Source organism: Leucopleurus acutus, assembly GCF_964270905.1.
Source record: "Leucopleurus acutus genome assembly, chromosome: 17".
Taxonomy (NCBI): domain Eukaryota; kingdom Metazoa; phylum Chordata; class Mammalia; order Artiodactyla; family Delphinidae; genus Leucopleurus; species Leucopleurus acutus.
In genome coordinates, this window is record NC_139159.1 from 70855225 (window position 1) to 70877545 (window position 22321).

Below are 22321 nucleotides of genomic sequence, written 5' to 3' on the forward strand. Positions count from 1 at the left end.
ACTCTACATTTTTAGAGCAGCTTTTGATACACAGAAACATTAAGAACAAAGTACAGAGTTCCCATAAACCCCCTTTCCTCCCCCTCCTCAGCTTCCTCTATGATTAACATCTTGCATTAGTGATACATTTGTTGCAATTGATGGACCAATATTGATACATTAACTAAAGTCCATAGTTTACCTTAGAGTTTACTCCTTGTTGTACATTCTGTGGTTTTGCCAAACTCATAATGTCATGTATCCACCATCACAGTATCATGAATAGAATAGTTTTACCGCCCTAAAAATGCTCTGTGTTCCGTCTATTCATCCCTCCCCTGAAACTCTGGAAACCAATGAGCTTTTTACTGACTCCATATTTTTGTCTTTTCCAGAATGTCATATAATTGCAACCATTTAGCCCATAGACACCAACCCAAGGAGCTGGACAAGTATCTCCAAGGAATGCAGGAAGGTAAGTGTTAACGAAGCTGTATTTCTTGCTTGCTACATCTGTTTTACCAACTTTTCTGCAAAACATGTTTTGAGCAGTCATGATGCTCCAAACATAGGAGGTATAAAATTAAATGAAATATGGTGTCTGCCTTTGTGGGTGAGGCTGATGAGTCAACATATAATTGGATAATACACTCTGATGACAGTCCTTGCAGGGTGCTCTGGGGGCATCCATGTGTCTCTTCATCCCACAATATATATTGAGTGCCTGCTGTGTTCCAGGTGTTGTGCTGGGCTGGAGACACAGAGATGAAAGAGGCACATGATCTGCCTACAAGGATCTCACTTTCCGCTGCAGGGGGTGACCTGTAAACACGATTCAGGGCAGCGAGGGCCAAGATGGAGACAAGAGATAACAGAACTCCTTGGAAGAAGGCATGGTTGAGAGTCTTTGCTTAAACTCTTTTTTTTTTTTTATGCTTTAGGCAGAGGAAGTAGACTTCTTATTTTATCATAAAACCATTTATGGAAATGTGTATACGTAACTACTTTAGCTAAAAAATTCTCTCTGTTTAATCTGAAGCCTGAGATGATAAATTCCTCACTCTGCAGAGGAAGCCTCAGTATTGCAGCATTAAATATAGATCATTGAGCTTCCTGAGGTGGAAGATGGAAGCCAGCATGCGGAGGGCAGTCCTGCTTAGATGAAAATGACATCCTCAGTTAGTTCCCGCTATGAATTCTCCTGGGGTCTAGTGAATGAATTTGATGCTCAGGGGCAAAAGTAGCCTTGCTTTTTCTTTTGGATGAAGAATCAATCATTGCCTGTCCTGGTCTGGTTGGCTGTTTTATTTATTTATTTAAAATACATTTATTTATTTATTTTTGGCCGTGTTGGGTCTTCGTTGCTGCGCGCGGGCTTTCTCTAGTTGCGGCGAGAGGGGGCTACTCTTCGTTGCGGTGCACGGGCTTCTCATTGTGGTGGCTTCTCTTGTTGCGGAGCACGGGCTCTAGGCGCACGGCCTTCAGTAGTTGTGGCACGTGGGCTCAGTAGTTGTGGCTCGCGGGCTCTAGAGCGCAGGCTCAGTAGTTGTGGCGCACGGGCTTAGTTGCTCCGCGACATGTGGGTCTTCCCAGACCAGGGCTCGAACCCGTGTCCCCTGCATTGGCAGGCGGGTTCTTAACCACTGCACCACCAGGCAAGTCCCTGGTTGGCTGTTTTAAATAAGACTGCCCCAATGGGAGCCTCTCACGGTTTGGCCAGGACAATTAGAGAAAGGCCAAAGGTGCCCTGGAGTGTGATTCCCAGCCGAGAGTTGAATGTGAGTGAGATCTGACAACTCCACACGGCCTCTCTGCACCAGCAGATGTTTTCTGCCCAGGACAAGGAGACCTAACGAGTATGTTCATCTTTCACCCCCAGTTCACATGTGCTAGCCCCTGCCTGATAAAGAAGTTGACAGGTATTCAATCTGCCTGTACTATGTAGTTCTGCCTACTGCAGGTTTCCATGAGGTGTTGCTTGAGGCTGCATCTCCCAGGCTTCCCAGCTGGGCTGCCTTGTCCAGAACTGTTTGTCGCTGCTACAGTACAGCAGTTAAGAACATGGGCTCTGGATTTAGACAGTTTTGGTTTTGAAATCCAATTCTGCCACTGACTAGCTATGAGGTGGACAAGTTGCTTTACCCCTCTAGACCTACCTGTAAAATGAGAATAATAATAGTATCTGTGTATCAGGATCCCAAAAGGAAATAGGTACTGTACTCAGATAAGGATCATTCAAACAGGACTTGTTCACAAAAGGAGAAATCATAGATGTGTGAAAGGTTTAGGGAACCACCCTAGATAATGAGGGAACCCAGGTTAACAGCACAGAGCTAAGCCACTCCTAAGCCACTAGGAAAGAGGGGAGAAAGAAGGAACAGGAACCAAAATGGGGCAGTGGTTCTTAATAAAGGTCTCTGAGGGCTCCCCCAGTGGCGCAGTGGTTGAGAGTCTGCCTGCCGATGCAAGGGACATGGGTTCGATCCCCAGTCCGGGAGGATCTCACGTGCTGCGGAGTGGCTGGGCCCGTGAGCCATGGCCACTGAGCCTGCGTGTCCGGAGCCTGTGCTCAGCAACAGGAGAGGCCACAACAATGAGAGGCCCACGTACCGCAAAAAAAAAAAAAAAGGTCTCTGAGAAAAGTTATGACCTTAGTCCACCGGAAATGACTTTACGGGAGGCAGCGGGCAATCTGACTTGACTTTCCTTCCTTTCTCCAAAATTCTGCTCTCCTAAGGCTCCCTGCTGGCCAAACCCAGCTAGAAGCTGGAGGACATGAGAGGAGGCAATATAATCTGTACAGACCAGCCTGCCAGGGCAGAGAGCAAAATGGAGGAGAGTGGGGATGGCTGTGTAGGTCAAACATCCTGCACAAACTCGTTCACAGCGTGGCTCAGCTGATTAAACAATGAAATGGCATTAAGGGCTATCACAGTTCTGGGCATCAAGTGTTTAATGAAAGTTAGCTAAGATTATTAGTATTTCTCTTTTCTAGGTCAAAAGTGAAATAGTTGTCAATGATTGAGGGCTGAGCACATGAAGTAGGACCTGTCTGGAGTAATAGAGGGTTATACACGTGGTCCCCACCCAAGCCCACGTAATAAGTCTGTGCTTCCTTTGGTATAAAAGGAAAGTTAAGTTTTTTGTTTGTTTGTTTGTTTGTTTTTTTGTGGTACGAGGGCCTCTCACTGTTGTGGCCTCTCCCATCGCGGAGCACAGGCTCCGGACGCGCAGGCTCAGTGGCCATGGCTCACAGGCCCAGCCGCTCCGCGGCATGTGGGACCTTCCCGGACCGGGGCCCGAACCTGTGTCCCCTGCATCGGCAGGCAGATTCCCAACCACTGCGCCACCAGGGAAGCCCGAAAGTTAAGTTTTGTTTCTCCTCTTTGAGGAATGCTCAAATACTTCTTGCACCCTGTTCCACTTTCTGCACTCCTATCATCTTGTCTTTGCCATTTCTGGTAGCATATGGCCATGCTATAATGAAGAAAATGTGATTTAAGCTACTAGTCACTAAAGTAGTGGTTCTTGAAAGAGTAAGGGTTCTTTGGGTTATTGGAGGGGTGGGAAATGGGGCCTCGACTTGCCAAGATGCTCCCTGTCAGGGGGTGCCCTCTCTGCAGGTAGCATCTGAGATTTAATACCAGCAAACACTTGCGAAGAATTTTGGATTCCAGACACTGTTTTACTACGCGTCCTACATGCATCTTCATGAACCCTCACAGTCGCCCTTTGAGGCATTGTTACCCTCACTTTACAGATGAAGAGACTGAGGCACCAAAAGTTTCAACTTTTTCGGCCATGGCTCACGGGCCCAGCTGCTCCGCGGCATGTGGGATCTTCCCAGACCGGGGCACGAACCCGTGTCCCCTGCATCGTCAGGCAGACTCTCAACCACTGCGCCACCAGGGAAGCCCTAAAAGTTTCAACTTTTTAACCTAAGTTCTCAAAGGTCCAAGTAGCAGAGCCAGAAATTGAATCCAGTCTGACTGCAGAGTCTCTGTTTTTCTCTACACTGGCTGTGTTGGCATTCCTGCCTCATAGTACGTGTTCAGGAATTACTTATTGAATTAACTGGAGTAAATGCACAGAGCTATAGAAAGTTTAGAAAGTTTTAACTACATGGACTATACACCCTTGTTTGAAGGAAAGGCTGATGTAATGAATTTATGTCCATGAGGCACAGGAAAAAGCCAGATTTAGCACTTTAAAGTCATTCTGTTCTTATATATAAAATTATTTATGTAGGATCCATTTTGGCATGCAGATCATTACCTAACATGGTATAAATACACACACTCACACACAAACTACACACACCATGTCTTTCCCAGGTGGGGACAAGCTGGGATAACTTAGAGAGCGAGATTCCGACTCATCGACTCATCGCTCTGGAAATTCCAAGAGCTCACATTTAGAATGTTGCCTTTGGTGGGAAGCAGCTCATAGCCACATAGAGGAGTGAGATACATGTTATCATGGCCGTTGGGCTTGACTGTAGTTTAACCTCAAGGTCACTGGGAGGCCAGAGCGGAACAAAGGAAAGAATGTTGGCCCCTGAGTCAGCTGAGCCTCCAGGCACACTGGCCTCCCTCTGCTGGCCTGCCCATCAGCGCCGTGGCAGTCTGTACCAGCCTTTAGCAATGCAGCCACGTTCTTCCCACAGGAAGGGAACCCACCCCCTCCCGGGCAGGAAAGCAGGGCCCCTCCCTGCCTGGCCCTCGTTCCTTCTTGCCCTCACAGCCCATCTCCCCACTCATACAAAAGACTTTTTCAGAAACTGGTTACCTAGACTTGAACTTTTCAACAAGGCTTTTTGTTTCGTTTTGTTTTTTCTTTAAGCTCCACAGCTAAAATACCAGATCCTGCTGTTGCTAAGATTAAGGATTTTCTTCCCGTTTTCTCCCTCAGCTCAGTTTCCGTTGACTGGGAAGGACCAAGAGATGGATTACTGTTCCCTTGCCAAAGGCAGAGAGGGTGCTTGAGCTCCTGGGGCTTACACTGGGATTTGACGTTACTCGGACTTGTGCTAATCATTCTTAGTTATTCCTCATGCTCTCCTAAAAGTGACACGCAATTGTGTCAGTAACTAAGCCCTCCCGAACAAAACCACTCAGCCCTAAGTGTACACAGGAGAACCAGGAATTGGAGTAAAAGGTCATTTAACATGAATATTTATATATTGTACATAGTGTGTTCCATGATTCACTCAGCTTATTTTCATTTTATGCATTTTCTTCCCACTTGCAGTTTTTATTTATTACAAAGTTGAGGCTGTTAGCAAAATAACACCTAGGGGTGGGTTTTCTTTTTCCCTTAAAAATTTTTTTTTTCCTGCTTTCTACTTTATCTCTGGGAAGGTGTGCCAGTATAGCAACAAAACTGGTCACTGCTGCCAAACCCCAAGAGACTGATGGCATATTGTTCTGAGCTGAGCATCTTTGCCAGGCTTTTACCACTGAGGGCTGAGCACGGTGGCTGTGTGAGCCCTGTGGTTACTGAGCTGCAGCAGCTCACGTCAGTCACCATCTAGGGACAGGAATCACCCATTCCTCTGACTTTTGATGTGGAATTGCAGGTACCAAGATGGCTTGAGGGTTCACTGGGTGCCTGTAGTCTGGAGCTGGAAAGACTTGGGTTTATGGACCAGCACTGCCACTCACTTGCTCTGTGACACTGGGCAAATCACTTTAACATTCTGAGCCTCCGTTTCCTCTTCTACAAAATGAGCATAATAACAACCTTCTTGGTAAAGGTAGGCACATGTTAAAATGTATAAAATGTGTGTACACACTCGGCTTGACATATGACAAGTTCCAAACAAATGTTAGCTCTAATTACACACACATGATCCTAACAGTAGCCCAGGAGGTGATGAGGAAATGCAAACCCTAGGGGATTAACTCCCTTTCCTAACACAGGCATCTAAAGCATTTTGTTATCCAGTCCATGTTTGTTTCCTTCCGAAGCTTGTGATCTATTCATGATGGAACACACCTCAACACCCCTTCCTTCTTTTTATCAGAGGTATTTGAAGTCTGGAAAATTTGGCCTTTTGGGGCCTTGACCTGGATACGAATGATAAGAACAAGTAAAAAACATTCAGGTTTTCCTCCTGCCAGTGCCTGTGTTGAGTTAGAAATGTCATCCTAATGTTTTGATTCAAGGCTGAGTTCCATCCTTGTGGGAGCTACAATTCCCAGCACTCCTAAACTTCGTGGCTGCCATCATGGTCTTGACAAATGGTTTACCAAGAGGTGCATCCCCCAGTTCCAGGGGAATATCCTGTCCAGTTCTGAATGTCATTTTCCAAGAAAAACAGACACACACTTGGGCATGCCAGGAGGAAGGCCACCAGGATGGTGAGGGTTGTGAGAATATACTAAGAGCAACAGTTGCTAGATCTCAGATGAAGAGGCCTGATGCATGGGAAACAGATTACCTTTACCTTTGAGGCTTCGGATGGAAGGTCTTGGGCAACAGGTAGGAGTTACTGGGAGATAGATTTGGGTTCAACTGGAGAGAAAAAGTTTCAAGCCTGAAAACAGTTCAGCAATAGAATTATCTGTGATGAAGAGCTGAGTTTCTCATCCCTTAGAAGGGATGTGCCCAGTGGACTTAGAAGCAATTTTTAACAATGTTATTCTAAGGATTTATGCATAGACAAGAAGATAGCTAAGGTCCCTTCCAGCCCAAAGATTCCATCATTGTGAAGTAACTGTCTGCAGATTTGCAAAAGGCTTTCCTACATCTATTTTCTTTCATTCATATGCAGTTGATCAGTTGACCAACAAATAGCTTTGTGCTTCCTACTGTATGACACTAGGTACCAAGTATGCATCAGAAAACATCTTGCTCTCAAGTACCTTATAGTCTTGTGGGGTAAATGGACAAGAAAACAGACATTTGTAACAGAGTGTGGTAAGGGTTATAAGAGAAAGCACAGGGAGCTGGAGATGAGAGAAGGCTTCCTGTTGGAAAGGACCACCAGGATGGGACCTGCAGGAGCTGCCTAGGTGAATAGTGGGAAGACAGAGCAGGAAAGGCATTAGCATGAGCAAAAGCCTAAAAAACAAGGCAGGGTGAGGGAGTTGTGAACAGTTCCGTTTGCCTGGAACAGAGTCCATAGAGATGAATGTAGGGACAAAAAGAGACAACACTCGAGAAAGAGGTGGTAGATGGTAAAAATGGCCACAGATTCTTTTCCTCCTATTAACAGGGGAAGTCTATTTTCCCATCTCTGAGTTGACTGTGGGACTTGCTTTGGCCCATGAAAAATGAACAAATGTGACACAAGAAGAGGCTTGAAAAATGTTTGTACATGGAAGCTTTTTGCTACTCTTGGAACCTTACAATGACATTTTTTTTTTTTTTTTGCGGTATGCGGGCCTCTCACTGTTGTGGCCTCTCCCATTGTGGAGCACAGGCTCCGGACGCGCAGGTTCAGCGGCCATGGCTCACAGGCCCAGCCGCTCCGCGGCATGTGGGATCTTCCCGGACCGGGGCACGAACCCGCGTCCCCTACATTGGCAGGCAGACTCTCAAACACTGTGCCACCAGGGAAGCCCAACAATGACATTCTATTAGGTCCAGGGTATCCTCATGGATAATGAGAGATGCTTGCCACAGTTTCTTGGTCACCCCAGTCTACAGCCAGCTATCTTCAGAAACAGAGTCACACAGCTGACCTGCAGTTGCCCATGGATGGATAAGTGAGCCCTGCTGATACTGGCTCAAAGCACCACAGAATCACGAGCTAAATAAATGGCTTTTGTTTTCATCCATTAAGTTATTATTATTATTAGGTAAAAGCTAATTGATGTGTCAGTCAGAGAGATTTATAAATCATGTTAAGGAATTTAGATTTGAATCGGAGAATGCCAAGGGTTCTTCAAAGAGTTTAAGCCATGAAAGTGGTAGTATCAGATTTGTGTTTCAGAAAAATCACTGTTGGACCCAGCCAATGAGATCATGTGTAGTTAAGCATCTTGCAAATTGTGAAGCAGGGTGCAAATACAGTTGATGAGTAAAAATAGTAAGGATGCATGGGACACAATTTCAAGGCAAACCCTTCAAATCAAACCCTCTGAAAACATCTAGCAATGGCACATCTGGCTACAAATTATCTCCCAAGCAAGTAGCTTGCTGCTGGTAGCCAGCCCTGGGCCTAGAAGAAGAGCTGGACAAAGCAAGGTGGCATGGGGGAAGGGCAGAATGTGCTAAGACCATAGGAAACTCACTTTTCTCAAAGATGACCTGGATCAGCAGTTCTTCAGGCTAATTTGGTCCCTGGATCAAAGACCTGGGTCAAGGGGCCTCAGGAAAACCTTTCAGGAGATTATCATAAGGAGATAATCAGAGAATCGCACAAAGATTGGTGAGTTTTTTCTTTGTAGCATTACTTCTAATGTCAAAAGTTTAACACTATAAATGTCTAACAAGAGGAAAATAATGATGTTATTATAAAACTATGTGGTTGAAAACTATGCAAATGTTAAAATAAAATTTTCAAAAATTATGGCACAGAAGTTCACAATATAAAAAAAATGTATAAAGAATGCAACAGACAGTTTTTCACTAATATTCATTCTAGCCTTTTACCTTAATAATAGAACTCCTGATTTTTAACCGGACACATGGCCACCCAGCTAGAAACCGTTTCTCAGCATCCCTGGATTCTGAGTGTGACCATGTAGCTGATTCTGGACGATGGAATGTGACCAGGAGTGATGCATGCCATTTCCATATTGTCCCCTAAGTATTTTTGGACTAGAGTTCCTTTTGCCTATTCCCTTTCCTAAAGGATCAGTTGCAGATGTGACAATGGGAGCTAGAAAATATACCTGAGACCCAGAGCCTGTCTAGGGAGTAACCTGTCTGCTGTGCTGATGAAACTCCTGCCCAGCGTGAATGCCTGACCAAAGCTCAAGTGACTCACGAGCTGCTGTATGTTTGAGGGACACTCATCTGAAGGTCACTGATCAGGTGCACAGGTGGGCAACTTGGAAAAGTCACACACTCAGCCAGAGGCAGAGTCCTGCCAAGCCAAATCTTCATCCTTGCAGCCTGGCACCTTATCTCTTAGATTAACTGTAGTGTTGTGAGGACTGCGAGGGACGTGAGGAGCTAAGGGAAGAACGACTGTCACGGGGGTGCAGGTGGGTGTATATAAAGTGTGAATCACCTTGGGGTATTCATTTTGGGTCATTTCTCCATTGGCCTATTTCTACTGACTCTGGGTCCTACTCCCTTTCCGCTATGGGTTGAACTGTGCCCCTACCCCACCACATTCTCCTGCAGAGATCCTAACCCCCAATACCTCAGGATGTGACCTTACATCTTTTTTTTTTTTTTTTTGCAGATGTAATCCAGATGTAATCCAGTTAAGATGAGGTCATTAGGGTGGGCTCCACTGCAATATGACCGGTGTCCTTATTAGAAGGCACATAGACACATACAGAGAAAATGGCCATGTGACAATGAAGGCAGGGGTTGAAGTGCTACAGCTGGCAGTCAGGAATCACTCAAGATTGCCAGAAAACCACCAGAAGCCAGCAAGAGTCAAGGAATGATCCCCCTACACAAGACTTCAGAGAGAGCATGGCTCTCCTGACATCCTGATTTCAGACTCTAGACTCCAGAACTATAAGATAATATATTTCTGTGGTTTTAAGTTACCCAGTTTACGGTACTTTGTCATGGCAGCTCTAGGAAGCAAATATACTCTTTTTGGCCAGCCCGACTCTCAGGAATGGTCAAAGCCGGCAGAGCTGTCCAAACAGCAGGGCACCTATAGGATTCTAATCCCTTACACAGAGTTCTGGGAGGGAGCAGCTGGGCAGGCTGGGGCCCTGATTTACAGGGTTTCCTTTAGATTAAAACCAGAATGCACCAGACATGAAAAAGTGCAAGCCTTATTACTTAACACTGACTCCTACCTACCAGCGTTATGAGGGAAAGAAACAGATCGGGGTATCTGGAAGATCTTCCTGGGAGGCTGAGCCCCAGACCATGAGTCATATTCTCCTAGTTTCCTTTTTTGGTATAATTCTTTTTCTGGGACAAAACTCTGCCCAAATTTTACTCAGACCTCCTAAGAAGGTGAAGGTAACTAGACACATGTGAGTATCATGCACTTTTCTCATTTAAATATCATTACAATAAGGTGGGGATCCTATTGCCAGGGCAACTAGTAACAGAAAATGAGCAGTGTAGCTTTGATAGAGACTCTTACTCCACTTGGACTGATTCCTACTGTGTCCCTGGCTACCCTCTCATTTGCTATTAAAAGAATATAACCATTTTTGGGTATTTTTTTTTGAATTTTATTTATTTATATTATTTTTCTCACCTTGTTTTGCTTTCCTCTTTGCCAAAGTTCTCATTCCTTACCCTCAAGTTCAACCTGACCTGCAGACTTGCTACTGACGTTGCTAATTTAGCTCCTTCCATTCTTCCCACAGAACTTGATGATGTTTCCCCTTCTCCTGTTCAGGAGCCTCTCCCTCTGATCAACACTTCACTCACCAGTTTCCATGACTGTGTCCCCAGGGCCTGACATGTAGTCATATGACCTACATAACCTATCCTGAGTATAAAGCCCAGCTGGGCTGTGGACCAGCTCCCATGACCATGTGATAAATTCTTCAATAATTCCAGGCAGCAGGTTCCTCATCTGTAAAATGAGATGTTCTACTTTATGAGAATTAAATAGGATAATGTATGTGAAGTCTGATGCCTATAGGCTTTGCATTAGTTATCTAATGCTGCGTAACTTAGTGGCTTAGAGCAGCAATAATTATGTACTAACCTTTACGGTTTCTGTGACTTCAGAATTCAGGAGCAGCTTGGCTGGGCTGTTCTGGCGTGGGGTTTCTCATGAGGCTGCAATAAGATGTTGGCTGGACCTCTGAAGGTTTGGCCGTGGCTGGAGAATTCACCTTGGAGGTGGCCATCACACGGGTCTGCTTACCCAGCTGCTGGCTGTTGATGGGACGCCTCAGTCCCTCTCCAGGAGGGCCTCTCCTCAGGGCTGCTCGAAAAGCCTCATGGCATGTGGCTGTCTTCCCCTGGTTAGAACAGTAGGGGTGCGGACCGGAGGGAGGGCACAGGGTGTATATATATATATATATATATATATTTTTTTTTTTTTTTTTTTGCAGTACGCGGGCCTCTCCCTGCTGTGGCCTCTCCCGTTGCGGAGCGCAGGCTCCGGACGCGCAGGCTCAGCGGACATGGCTCACGGGCCCAGCCGCTCCGCGGCACGTGGGATCTTCCCGGTCAGGGGCACAAACCCGCGTCCCCTGCATCGGCAGGCGGACTCTCAACCACTGCGCCACCAGGAAAGCACGAATGTCAACTTTTATCATAATTTTAATTACATATATATTTTTTTCTTTTAACTAAAAATATTTTTATTTATACAAACAATGATAACGTGCTACTTGCTCATCCTTGCAAGTAGATCTCCACCCCTGCTCGCCAGAATCTCAAGTTTATAGAAAGGCTTTAATGGGGTCCAGTCACCTACACCATCCAAAGGGTCTCAGTGGCACCCCACTCTCTCAAAGCTGCGTCCTTGAAAACGGCTCCCACTGTGGGAAGGAACTGCGGGCGGGCATTCCAAGGCCAGGGGAGGGCGAGGAGCCTCACTTCCTGGTCCACCTCCGGGTCAACCTGAGGTCATGACCTCTGGATGATCCCGCCTCAAGGTACCGCGAGAAGCTGACGGTCTGCGGGATCGACTCCATTTTCCCAGGGCTTTGCTCTGTCTCCCGGGCTCCGGCCGTTGGCTGTTCCCGCGGTGACGTCGACTTAGACAGCAGCCCCTGTCGCAAAATGCACGTTTCTGTCAGATTCTCCGCTCGAGCCCTCAAGGACCTACCAGACTGTGGGCTGGACCACGACCCCCAGACCGCGTCCTAAGAACCTTCTCGCCCGAATGATTAGCTGCTTCTTCCCAAGCGTCTGCTCACACCTTGAAACAGGCGCTGCGGAAGGCGCCTCCCCTAAGATCCCCGGGACAGGTAGGCCCTGCGTGTGCTTCCCGCGCTTCTGCTCGCGGCCAGGCCCTGTCGTCCTCACCCACGTGGCACATAAGATGTATATTATGTACAGTGTGTGTGCATATATATGTGTGTGTATATGTATATATGCATATATATGTTTACACAGATGTGGAAAACAGTGTTATTTCTAGGATTTACCATAACTCCTCACGTTTGTGTTCTCCCAAAATACATATGTTGAGGTCCTAACTACACCTAATATATATACATATTATGCATGTATATGTGTATATGTATATATATATTTATGTATCTGAGGTAAAAAAAAAAGGGTTATTTCTAGAATTTACCATAACTACTGTTGCTGGTGGCCCCCCCCAAATTCATATGTTGAACTCCTAACTGCACATAATATATGTATTATGTGTCTGTGTGCATATATATGTTTATATATCTGAGATAAAAAACATTATCTCTAGAATTTACCATAACTGCTGAAGTTTATGTTTCCCCCAAATTCATGTTGAAATCCTACCCGTGGAGATGATGGTATTAGGAGCTGGGCCTTTGGGAAGTGATTAGGTCATGATGGCAGGGCCCTCACGAATGGATCAGTGGCCTTAGAAGGAGACGCCAGAGAGCTCCCTCACCCCTTCCGCCAGGTGAAAACACAGTGAGGTGTCCTGCCTGCACCAGGAAGCAGGCTCTCAGCAGACACTGAATCTACTGGAGCCTTGATCTCGGACTTCCCAGCCTCTAGAGCTGTGAGGAATACATTTCTGTTGTTTAGAAGCCACCCAGTCTGTGGTGTTCTGTGATAGCAGCCTGAACTGGCTAAAACAGGTGGGGGAGAGTAGTCAAGCTATCATAAAATGTGCTGACTGAAAGGATCAGTCTCTTTCTTTCTGCAGCATTCTCCTCAGGCGCTTTCAGGTAAATGAGCCACTAATTGAAAGCTCAAACTCCCTCCAGGTCTGATGTATTCCCTCTGAGGAAGTCTCTCCTTTCTTCCTGGAGGACCCACACCTGCTCACTTTGTTTGGTTAGCTCTTCTGGCACCACTCTCTCTGCGTACCTTCATCTTAGTCTTCACTTGGCCCTCATCTTGCTTCTCTGCCTTCTGAATTGAAGTTATCCTTCATTGTCAAGGAATGATGGAAACTCGAAATATGTTTTTCCCTAAAACTAGTGTGATAAGTTGTGTTTAGATTTTCTAGGCTAGTTGACAAAGGCTCATTTTTCCAACAGTGTAACTGATAACTGGCAATACAAATTTTGGAAAAGTAATAATGTTACCAAATGAATAGCTAAATAAAACAGAAGAGTATACTTTTCATTGATTGATTTCGTTTCTTAAATTACCATAGAGGAAAATTGACTGTCAGGTATATAGTTCTTTGAATTTTAACATGTATGATTTATGTAACCCCCTCTATAATCAGGATACAGGACAGTTGCAGTGCTCCCCCAAACTACCTTGTGATATTCCTTTAAAATAACAGCCCTGTCCCTAACCCTGACAACCACTAATCTGTTTTATTCTTTATCACTGTAATTCCGTCACTTCAAGACGGTTATATAAATGGAATCTTGGGGGACTGGTTTTTTCCACCCAGCATAATTCTGTTGAGATCTATCCATATTGTTGCCTGTATCAATAGTTTGTTTCTTTTTAATGTTATGTAGTATTTCATCGTGTGAATATACTAAAGTTTGTTTATCCAGTTTACGGTTGAAGAACATTTGGGTTTCCAGTTTTTGGTAATTGAGAATAAACATTCATATACAGATTTTTCTGTGAATACAAGATTTTATTTCTCAAGGGGAAATGTCCAGGAGTAGAACTACTGAGTCATACAATATATATATGCTTAATTTTATAAGAAACTGCCAAACTGTCTTCCGGTGTGGCTGTGCCATTTTCCATTCCTACCAGCAATGTTCAAGAGTTTCAGTTGCTCCACATACTCACAAGTGCTTATTATTAATTAAAATTAAAAAAAAAATAATTTAGCCATTCTAATAGGTATGTAGTGTGGCATCTTATACTTTAAATTTGCATTTCTCTACTGCCTCATTATGTTGAACATCTTCTCATATGCATACTTGCCACAACTGTATCTTCTTTAAGGAAGTATCTGTTCTTTTGTCTATTTTTTTTAAAAATGGGGTTTTTAAAATTAACATTGAGTTTAGAGAGTTCTTTATATCTATATCTACATATCTCTTGTCAGATATCTAATTTGAAAATATTTTCTTCTAGTTTGTAGCTTGTTTCTTCAATCATTTAATAATGTCTTTTACAGAGCAAAGTTTTTAATTTTAATGAAGTTCACCTTATAATTTTTTTATGAGTCATGCTTTTGGTATCATTTCCAAGAACTCCAGTTCTTCTGTCTTCTGTGGTTTCTGTTAAGAAATCTGTCATTTGAATTTCTCCTATAGGTAAGGCATCATTTCTCTGTGGCTGCATTAAAGATATTTTTCTTTATTAGTTTTCAAAAGTTTAATTATGATGTGCCTGTGTATGGATTTCTTTGAGTTTTGCTTAGCTTATTGAATCTGTAGGTTTAAGTCGTTATTATTAAGTCTTTAGCCATTATTTCCTCAATTTTTTTTTTTTTTTTTAAGCACCATCTTGCTTCTCTTCTTTTTTGGGACTCAAGTGACCTTAATTTTAGGACTTTTTTTTTTCTCACAGGTCCCTGTGACTGTTAATTTTTGTTCCGTCTCTTTTCTTTTTGTTGTTTAGATTGGATGAGTTTTATTGATCTATTTTTAGATTCACTGTTTTCCCTGTCATCTCAGAGTCCATTTAGTGAGTTTATTTATATATATATATATTTTTGGTTATTGTACTTTATATTTCTAAAATTTCCACTCAATTTTTTTATTTCTTTGCTGAGATTTTTCTACTTTTCCAGTTGTTTCAAGAATACTTGCTATTGCTTATTGTGGCATTTTAAAAACAGCTGTTTTAAAGTCTTTGCCAGAAAATTATAATATCAGTGTGTATTACTTTGCTTAGTTTGCCCTAACAAAATACCATAGGCTGGGTGGTTTAAACAACAGAAATTTATTTTCTCACAGTTCTGGAGGCTGGAAGTCCAAGATTAAGGTGCTAGCAGGTTTGATGTCTCCCAAGGCCCCTCTCCTTGGCTTGCAGACAGACAGCTGCTTTCCTACTGTGTCTCATGTGGTCTTTCTCTGTACAGAGGCATCCGTGGTGTCTCTCTGTATGTCTAAGTTTCCTCTTCTTAAAAGGACAACGATTAGATTGAACTAGAGCCAACCCTAATGGCCTTATTTTAACTTATTCTCCTTTTTAAAGGCTCTGTCTCCAAATATAGCCACATCCTGAGGTACTGGTGGTTAGGGCTTCAACTATGAATTTTGCGGGAACACAATTGAGATCATAACCCTGTGTCATCTTGAGGTTGCTGTCTGTTGATTGTCATTGAGGATTTCCTGGTTCTTCATATGCTGAGTAATCTTGGATTGTATCCTGCACATTTCATATGTTACATTGGGAGACCCTTGACTTCATTTAAATCCTATTTGAAAACATAGATATTCTTGTTTTACTAGGCAATTGACCTGGTTAGGTTCAGGCTCTAAGTTCCAATCTGCCTTCTGCGGGCTATAGTTCCAACGTCAGTTCAGATTTTAAAGACTTTGCAGTTCCAATTAGATCTGTCACATGTGTGCCACCCAGGGGGTCAGCCTGTGATGTACGCAGTTGCCTTTCTGGATGTTTGGTTCTTAAATTCTTTGAAATGCTGATTAGGATCACATCCAGGCATGGACAGTTAGGGGTGACATCTAGGAGTTCATGAGTAACTTTATGGGGTCACTTTCTTGGTCTCCTTCCTTTGCAATCTACAGATACTTGTTCCCTGGGTGTCCCCCTTTTGCTTCGTTAGCTAGAAAGCTAAGGCTTTCATTAATCCTGCCCTGCTGCACGTATTTGTGACTATGTACATACACATCCAGGGCCAACTGCTTGGAGGACAGAGAGAGAGTAAAAATCAAGCGGGAGTCACCCCACCTTCTTGGAATTACAGCTCCACTGATTAGAGGAGAAGGACCCCCAACACTCTACCCACTCAGTGGTCTCCCAAAGGGGCTGCTGCTACCACAACCATTGCATTGCTTGGGGTCTGAAGTGTGAGAAGACAGAAAAGAAAAAAAAAAAAGATGAGGAAAATTTACACACTCTCTTATTTCAGTATTAGAGTTCTCTTTTCACTGCTTGAGGCAGATCTAAGGGCTTCTTCTGGAGCTCTCTGTTTGTGCTGATACTAATTTCTGGGTTTCAGGCTGCACTGTGCTCAGGCTGGGAGATACCAGAGGAAAAAAGAATGAAAAAATTGCCACTTGGTAATTTTTGGTTTGGTGGTACTTCAGATGGTGGTCTGCTTTCCCAATCTTCCCATTACTGTTTACATCTCAGGGTACTCAAGTAGCTGTTTCACACATTTTGTCCAGGTTTTACAGCTGCATTTAGTGGGAGAGGCAGAGTGGATTGTGCTTACTCCGTCTTACCAGGAACCGGAAACTCCTGAAACAGAATGATATCAAAATTGAATAAGAAAAAGATGGAAACATGTTTTTTGAATGCTAATGTTTAAGGCAAACAGATACAATTAGGAGAAGATGAAGATGTGGGTAGAAGTTTAAGTGAAAAATATTAATTCTGAAGGAGCCATCTAAGAATCTATAAAAGCTTTTGAAATTGAGAATACTGGTACTTGTTGTTTAATTTTAGATGAAAATGGATAGTTTCTATCTCTGGCATATGACTAGTAACTATGTTTATGCTTATAAGGAATGATTAATGTTTCAATTCACAGAAAAAAAAGAAGAGGGGGGAAGAGGAACATTCATGGGGGAATATGTGAAACAAGAGAGAAATGGAGTTTAAAAGTGTGTGTATGTATTAACATGTTTGAGTTTGATAATAAGGATAGTGAAGGACAGAAAGAGGAAAGCTGTTAGTGCTTGCGTCTCCTTAATGGGAAGAATAGAGGTCTGAGAAAAAACATGAATCATATTATTCTTTTGTAACCACGTGGTGGCACTGTTGGCATGAGACAGCTTAGTGCTGTCATTTGCAAAATAGGGTGTGTACATTCTAGGGATGTGCAAGACTATCCCTTGAGGTGGCTGAAGAAAATATTAGAACTTCAATCTCTATTTAGATTTTATTTTGAGAAAATGGAAATGAACTAAGCTTTACTAGTATTTAATATGATTGATACTGACTCCATCACTTAATCAGTAAGGCAGATAATTCTGTGTCACATGGTCTGCAAGAGGAATGAGAGCTCTATAACTCAGAGTTGGTGGTGGCTACCTCATCTGAACATACAGTGACATATTACAGCTTATATATTCTTGGTGAAATGGATTTACGCACTACATTACTGATTATGGTAAATTAACACTCTTAAAGTGTACAAGTGACTTAAAATATTTCCTGCAAAGAAACTGCTGGTCAAAATGATACTAATAATTCAGGCCAACAACAACAACAAAAAAATGGAAGGGCAGCATGCCCCCTCCTGGTTTGGATTCTTTTTCAGATATGTCATGAGCTAAAAACGATGGCTATTGGTGATATGCTATCTAGCAGCATTTTTTTTTTTTGACAAAATATACCCACTTAACCAGTGTTTTTGAAGTGAAAGTGATGTTTTTGACCATAAATGAGAAAATAACGGCTTTTTGAAGAAAGCTCATGCTTTGGAGAAATAATTTGGAAAACATGTTTAAAAATATTTTCATCACTATGTGATTTTTGTTCCTGAGATTGATTTATTTTACCTATAAAACTCTTGTATTTCAATGTTAATAAGGCTGTGAAACTGAACTTTCTAATGTGTTTAAAAATCTTCCAAATGAAGACTTTAGGTAGGTTTTAAGACCCTTTGTGAAAAATACAAATATTAAATACCTTCCACTAATTTTGTAAAAAAAAAAAGTAACATTATAGAAGATGGAAATTTATTGATCAGATATCAACACTTATATATGAGTATACTTTTTCCACAAGGACCTGTGTTTCTTTGTGAAGTATATTTTTCAACTAGGCAGTTATTAAAATCAAAAACCAAAATAAATTTAGAAACAGTCCATCAAATCACTGTATCACAAAATGTTATATCCGGACTTTCAAAAACAATGGAACATGTTGAATCATATTTCTCTTGCTAAAATTAGTGATATTAGTAATATTTTTAAGTAAGGCAAAAAAGTTTATGTCATTAATAAGTAAACTAAAATAAAATTTAACTCATATTTCTTATTTTCTTTAAAGTTTATTTTTGTGCATCTTCTTATAGATACAACCCTAATTATATTTAGCACTTCATACATTTTATTGTTTACCAGGTACTGTTACAAATGCTCTGCATATATTAATTATTTTAACTCTCACAACACCTAATATATATACTCGTGTTCCCATTTAAAGAATCAGGAAGCTGAAGCAAAGGTAGGTTAAGAAACTGGCATAGGAACAATTAGCTGATATGTGACAGAATCAAGATTTATTAGTACAGTAATGCATATATTTAATTTATACATAAATTACTACATTTTTAAACCAATAAACAGACGAATAGAAGTATAGGATTAAAATTTAGAGACAATTTGTCTAATGCTAATAGGCATGGTGGTGACATAAGAATGTGCTCACCCATGTCCCCTGCATTGGCAGGCGGATTCTTAACCACTGCACCACCAGGGAAGCCCCCAAGAAGCCAGTCTTGGGCTCTTCAACGTGGAGTGAAAATTTAAAGATTCTTTTGGCAAGCAGTCTGAACTCAAGGTCCTTTTAGATTTTTATCATTGTTTCCCCTGAACTCTTTTTGATATTTTTTTAAAAATTGTGGTAAAATGCACGTAACGGGTTTCCCTGGTGGCGCAGTGGTTGAGAATCCGCCTGCCAATGCAGGGGACATGGGTTCGAGCCGTGGTCTGGGAAGATCCCACATGCCACAGAGCAGCTAAGCCCATGCGCCACAACTACTGAGCCCATGTGCCGCAACTATGGAAGCCCACGTGCCTACAGCCTGTGCTCCACAACGAGAGAAGCCACTGCAATGAGAAGCCTGTGCACTGCAACGAAGAGTAGCCCCCGCTCTCCGCAACTAGAGAAAGCCCGCGTGCAGCAATGAACACCCAACACAGCCAAAACTAAATAAATTTATAAAAAATTAAAAATAAAAGAAATACTTAAAAAAATGCACATAACATAAAATTTGCCATCTAAACCATTTTCAAGTGTATAGCTCAATAGTGTTAAGTATATTCACATTGTTGTGCAAGCAATCTCCAGAAATTTTTAATCTTGCAGAACTGAAACTACGTAGCCATGAAACAACAACTCTCCATGTCTCCTTCCCCCTAGCTCCTAGAAACCACCATTGTTTTTTTTTTTTTTTTTTTTTTTTTTACTTTTTGGCTGTACCTCAGGGCATGTGGGATCTTCCCCGACCAGGCATCGAACCCGCACCCCTGCAGTGGAAGTGCAGAGTCTTAACTGCTGGACTGATAGAGAAGTCCCCATTGTATTTTCTGTTCCTGTGACTTTGACTACCTAGATACTTCTTATAAGTGTAATCAATCACAAAGTATTTGTCTTTTTGTAATTGGCTTATTTTACTTAGCATAATGTCTTTTAGGTTTAAACAGATTATATAGCACGTGTCAGAATTTTCTTTTTTATGGCTGAATAATATTCTGTTGTATGTATACATCACATTTTGTTTATCCATTCATCTGTCAGTGGACACTGGGTTGTTTCCACCTTTGGGCTATTGTGAATAGTACTGCTAGGACAATGAGTGTACAAATATCTCTTCAAGACCATGCTTTCTCTTGAGTGTATCCCCAAATGTAGACTTGGTGGATCATATGGAAATTCTGCTTTTAATTTTTTGAGGAACCGCTGTACTCTTTTCCACAGTGACTGCACTATTTTACATTCTCACTAATAGTGCACAAGGGTTCTGATTTCTTTACATCCTTGTCAACAGTTGTTCCTTCTTTTTTTTTTCCTTTTTATAGTAGCTACCTTAATGGGTGTGAGGTGGATGTCTCATTGTGGGTTTTTTTTTTTTCTTCCATGCCACGAGGTGTGTTTTATTTTCATTAATCATACAAATAATTTTCTATCATAGCCCAGGGCAAACCGAGAATTTAGCAGTCCGATTGGAGGGTCCCCTCAGACACCCACGGGCCAGTGGCATTGGCACGGAGTGCCCAGGTTCACAGTGCAGCTTGTTGCTCGTGTCCATCTTGCAGGTGGCTCTTCCTCCACATCATGACTAAGGTCTCCAAGATGATGGGGGTGGAGAATCCTCCAGGTTCTTAGGAAATTTCACTTCTCTTGCTTCTCCTGCTCAATGGTCTCTTTGGTTGGCAGGGTGTTCTTCTCCTGCGTCTCCATCGTCTTCAGCTTGGCCTTATCGAAGCCGGCAATTTCTGCCATGTCGGGCTTGTCTGCCATTTCTTAAAGCAGTCCAAGAACTGTCACTCCAAGCCCGCGGTCCAGGTGCTCCCACTCGTGTCACTGCAGCAGGAGACTCATTGTGGTTTTGATTTGCATTTCCCTAATGACTAGAGATGTTGTATATCTTTTCATGTGCTTATTGGCCATTCATGTGTCTTCTCTGGAGAAATGTCTATTCAGGTTCTTTACTCATTTTTGAATCAGGTTGTTTTTGTTACTGCTGTTGTTCTTAAATCTTAGGAGTTGTCTGTATATTTTGGGTTTTAACTCATTGTCAGATATATGGTTTGCAAATATTTCCTCCCATTCCATGGGTTGTCTTTTCACTCTGTTGATTGTGTCCTTGATTTAAATTTAAAACACAGACGTTTTAAATTTTGATGTAGTCCAATTTATCTATTTTAACTTCGGTTGGCTGTACCTTTGGTGTCATATCTGATGGGGTTCAGAACATGCTACACTAAAGTATGGCACCTTGGCATATTTAATCTTTTAAGTTGAAGGAGTTTGAGAAAACAGCAGAAGTAGGAAGGTTACTTTGACCCTCCCCTAACCTTTCACCCATGAAGTAGGTCATAAAGTCCTTATGTGGGAAGTGGTCTCCCTGTATGAAGCAAAGGAGCATCCTTATCTCCAAAGACAACGGGATGCCACCAAAAATCCAAATGGGCCTTGCTAAGTTACCCCCAGTTTACTATACGCACCTCATACTCCTTGCCCTATTATATTTCTCCATGACTAGACACTCTTCATCAAACCTAGCATAAAAATACTCAGGTTTAACTGTTTGTTCAGATCTTGATTTCCTTATATTAAATAAATGTGTATGCTTTCTCCTGTTACTCTGTCTTGGTCAGTTTAATTTTCAAACCTAGCCAGGGATCCCAAGAAGGTGGAGGAAAAATTTTTTTCCCCTAAATTTGCTAGAAATTACTGCCAAATGCAATGTCATGAAGCTTTTACTCTGTGTTTTCTTCTAAGACTTTTATAGTTTTTGCCCTCACATTTAGATCTTTGATCCATTTTGAGTTAATTTTTGTGTATGGTGTAAGGTAAGGGTACAGCTTTGTTCTTTTGCATGTGGATATCCAGTTTTCCCCAAATCGTTTTGAAAATGCTGTCTTTTTTCCTATTGAATGGTCTTGGTTCCCTCATCAGGAATCAAGTGACTGTGATTGTGAGGGTTTATTTCCGGGCTCTCTAATTCTATTCCATTGGTCTAGCTGTCTGTATTTATACAAATACCACATTGTTTTGATTATAGTATCTTTGTGATAAGCTTGAAAGACGTTTAACTTGTTCTTTTTCAAGATTGTTTTGGCTACTCAGGCTCTCTGTTTTACCATTACAACACAGTTATGAAGAGGGCAAAATGTGCAAAACATATATGAGGATTCATCATATTTTCCCCAGTAATCTTAATTTTTTGTTATTCAAATAATTTTCTGTGAAGTTTTTGAAGTTGCTGTTGTATCATCATCCTTGTAAATTTATCTTCTTCATTTGTTCACTGGAGTAACTCTTCCAGATTCTCTCATATGAGTGGCTTTGCAAGTGTTTTAACTGTGCTTTGACATCATGAAATCCTGCATCTTTTACAAGATGTGCAATTCTATCCTGAAGTAGATTTGCTCTTGTATTTCATGGTGCTAATAGAGGTTTACATATGATAACCAGTGAATGCTGCCTCAATTGTCTCAATGGATTAGGAGATCTTTGTTTTAAGTAGGGAGGGATGTTTAAGTGGAGACTAATTTTTATAAATTGTCAGTTTTGTAGTGAATATTTTTACAGAATTAAACTGTGAATTTGGTGA